The following is a 4,369-nucleotide window of genomic DNA, read 5'->3' on the forward strand; positions in this document are numbered from 1 at the left end:
ATTGACCATGAGGTGCAGTGGTGCTCAGAGATGTATTCACCAAGTGCAATGAAGGTCCCATGATGATGGAGGAGGTTGTGGTTATGGGAGGAGTGGGGTGAGGGGGGTGGGGGTATATGGGGACCTCATTTTTTTTTTAATGTAACATTTAAAAAAATAAATAAAGACAAGAAAAAAATACAGTCTCTGTCACTTGGTTCAAGTTCTGGAAAGAAAGCTTTGATGGGTGCCTGTCATCTAAAAGATTGGACCAGCCTGGTGCCAGGATCTGGAACAGGCCAGGTTGGAACTTAGGTACCAGGTATGCTCCTTCAGTAGCAGCTGTTGATGAGGACCATTCCCATACAAAGGGGCTTTGGGGGAGGCACCCCACAATGTTGTACTACAGTAGTCCCTAAAAGTTGGGCTAAGGATCAGTGGCAAATCCAGAGCTAAGTTCATATCTTTCTTTTATGAAATGAGAAAAATAACAACTGTGTCTGTGTGTCTGTGTGTGTTGGGAAAAGGGGGTCGTTTGTTGGTATAAAGTTCCATATGTCCTCTCCTGGGCAAAGATAATCTCCTTCCTGCTACTGGAGAATAACATGTCTTTCCACCGATGAAATGTTAGTGGGTGTGATTGTTTGAAGGTGGATGGACCCCAGAAAATCATGTTCTTAGAGCTAATCCATTCCTGTGGGTGTGAACCTGCTGTAAATAGGGCCTTTTGATTAAGTTATGGCAGTGAAGGCACGGCCCAGGGTGGGTCTTGATCCTCTTCCTGGAGTCCTTTATAAACAGCATGAATATGGAGAGAAGGGGAAAAAAGCCATGAAAGCAGGAAGCTGGGGGCAAGAAGCCCAGGTGAGAGGGGACAGAGCAGCCAAAGCCGCCGTGTGCCTTGCCAGGTGACAATGTGACGGAGTCCAGGACCGCTGGCGTCTGGTCTTCAGGACGACAGCATCGCCTGAGGATGGCTTGATTTGGACATTTTTCTCAGCCTCAAAACTGTAAGCTTGTAAAGTAATAAATTCCCATTGTTAAGGCCAACCCATCTCTGGAATATTGCTTTCGGCAACCTAGCAGACCAGAACAGATCTTGGTACCAGGAAAGTGGGGTGCTGCTATGGCAAATACCAAAAATGTGGGAAAGGTTTATAATGGGTCTTAGGGGTAGAGTCTGTAAGAATTGTGACGTGCTTGATAGAAAAGGCGTAGATTGTTTTGAGAGACTATTAGTAGACATAATGGATCCTAGAGGTGCCTTACACAGAAATGATGAATGTGTCATTGCAAACTGGAAGAAAGGCAATCCTTGTTTCCAAATGGCAGGAAACTTGGCAAAATTGAGTCCTGATGCCAGATGGAAGGCAGAATTTGTAAGTGAGGAGCTTGGATATTTAGCTGAGATTTCCAGGTTAAATGTGGAAGTGCAGCCTGGTTTCTCCTTGCAGCTTATAGCAAATGAGGGGAAAGGGATACACTGAGAACTGAACTCCTGGGCACAAAGAAACCAGAAACTGATGGCTTCGAAAATTCTGAGCTTCTGGAAAGAGAGTCCCCAGAGAATCGTGCTCCCTGTGAGGGTTTAACTGAACACGGACCCAGTCATCCATTTCAGTGCAGGTCAGGCCTGGAAATGCAGTTATCCAGGAAGGATCTGTGGACAGTCCTGTTGTCTTACGGCTTTGACCCCTGGGTACTTCATGCAAAACTGACAAGTTTTCTTTTGCAAGATCTGTATGAACAGAAGCACTGCCAGCCTGGACTAAAGGGGACAGAAGAGGGACCGACTGAAGGAAAAATGACTTCAGCGGCAGAACCATGGATGCTGAGATCTGGACCGAAGATATATTCTCAGGCCAAGCAAACAGGCCCACCCACATATGTGGAAAAGGTGAGTCTGCCCTGGTGCTTGGGGTGGGTGGGCCTTCTGCTGCACTGGGGGCCGCCACCAGGTTTCTCGATGCTGGGGGGATCGTGGAAGGGCTGGCCGCCACTCAAATGCTTAGGGAGGGCGGAGCCTAGACTACACCTGCCACCGCAATGCTTGGCAAGGGCAGAGCCAAGAGCCTGGCCAATACCCCCAAGCTTGAAGACGCTGAAGCCTTCCACCCTGTGTCTGGGGTGAGCATGGCCACCCTGCAAGCCCTTGGAATGGGTGGGGCCACTGCTCCATCAAGCCCAGAGGGCAAGCCATCGCTCCATAGACATTTAATGGAATATGTCCTACAGCATTTCAGAATTGTTTGGGACCCATGACCCCTGTTCTCCTTCCAATTTCTTTGTATGGAAATGGGAATGTTTATCCTATGACTCTCTCTCCATTGTGTATTGGAAGATCTGTTCCCTAAATTGCACACATCCACAGCAGGAAGGGAATTGTACCTCAGGGCAGATCGCTCCAGTAACTGATTTTTTTTTTTAATTCCCCCCCCTCCCCGGTCGTCTGTTCTCTGTGTCTTTTTGCTGCGTCTTGTTTCTTTGTCCCCTTCTGTTGTCGTCAGCGGCACGGGAAGTGTGGGCGGCGCCATTCCTGGGCAGGCTGCGTTTTCTCTCGCGCTGGGCGGCTCTCCTTACGGGGCGCACTCCTTGCGCGTGGGGCTCCCCTACGCGGGGGACACCCCTGCGTGGCAGGGCACTCCTTGCGCGCATCAGCACTGCGCATGGGCCAGCTCCACACGGGTCAAGGAGGCCCGGGGTTTGAACTACAGACCTCCCATGTGGTAGACAGACGCCCTAACCACTGGGCCAAGTCCGTTTCCCAACCAGTAAATGATTTTGATGAGACTTTGTTTTTGTTTTTTTTTTAAGATTTATTTTATATATTTATTTCTTTCCCCTTGTCCATTCACTGTGTCCATTCGCTGTGTGTTCCTCTGTGTCTCCTTGCATTATCCAGCGGAACTGGGAAATTGCATTTCTTTTTTGTTGCATCATCTTGCTGTGTCAGCTCTCCGTGTGTGCACTGCCACTCCTGGACAGGTTGCGCTTTTTTCATGCAGGGCAGCTCTCCTTGCAGGGTGCACTCTTTGGCTTGGGGCACCCCTGCGTGGGGACACCCCTGCGTGGCAGGGCACTCCTTGCGCACAGCAGCACTGCGCGTGGGCCAGCTCCACACGGGTCAAGGAGGCCCTGGGGCTCGAACCCTGGACCCTCCGTATGGTAGATGGATGCTCTATCAGTAAAGCCACATCTGCTTCCCTGACTTTGTTCTTAATATTTTTACTGAAATGATTTAAGGCTTATGGAATATTGTGATGGAATGAATGTATTTTGCCTATAGAAAGAACATGCCATTTTGGGGTCCAGAGGATTGTGTGTGATGGTTTGAAGCTTGAAAGCGTTCCCAGAAAAACTGGCCCATTCCTGTGGGTGGGACCTTTTTATTAGGTTAAAAAAGGTTTAACCTAAGGGCTTTGGGATTAGATTATTTCAACAAGGCATGGCCCAGGGTGGGTCTTGATCCTCTTACTGGAGTCCTGTATAAACGGCAAGACTATGGAAAGAAAAGGAAGCCCTGGAAGCAGGAGGCTGGAGGCACTGAACCCAGGAGAGAAGGGAAAGGCCAGCAGAGGCCACCACGTCTTGTCGTGTGACACAGAAGTCCAGGATCACCAGCAGCAGGTCTTCGGGAAGAAAGCTTCACCTGGCGATGCTTTGCTTTGGACTCTCAGCCTTGAAACTGTAAGCTTGGAAAGTAATAAATTCCCACAGCAAAAGCCATCCCATTTCTGGTACATTGCTTTCACCAGCAGCAGACTAGAACAAGGGGATTCGACTTTTTTTTTTTTTACCTTCTGATCTTGGCAAAATAAAATTTGGGGATGCCGATGTCGTTCCTTAGATTTAGGGGAGACCTGGCTGCTCCATGAAACCCAAACATCTAAGAAGCGCTGTACTATGTCTTGACTATTTTAACCACTTCCTAAATGGTCCCTCTACTTTCATCCCTTTTGCACGTTTCTTTCAAATTAAAGTCTCTAAAATGTTTTTGAGAAGATCATTTCCTCATTTAAATCATCAAGATTCTTGCAATGATTATGAAATAAAGTACAAAGTCCTCGACCTCCACAAACAGTTCCAACCTAATTTCTCAGTCTTTCTCCCTCATCACTGCTCTCGGTGAACAGCGCATAAAATATTGGCAACTATGCCAAATACTGAAATTTTTAATGCAGCTCTACACCTCTGTTAGGCTTATTGGCACTCACTTACCATTAAGATGTATTTGCTCAGAGATGTATTCACCAAATGCAATGAATGTCTCATGATGATGGAGGAGATTGTTGTTATGGGCGGAGGAGTGGGGTGAGGGGGGTGGGGGGTACATGGGGACCTCATATTTTTTTAATGTAACATTAAAAATATAAATAAAGAGGAAAAAAGA

The sequence above is a fragment of the Dasypus novemcinctus genome, chromosome 22 (assembly GCF_030445035.2).
Source record: "Dasypus novemcinctus isolate mDasNov1 chromosome 22, mDasNov1.1.hap2, whole genome shotgun sequence".
NCBI classification, from domain to species: Eukaryota; Metazoa; Chordata; class Mammalia; order Cingulata; family Dasypodidae; genus Dasypus; species Dasypus novemcinctus.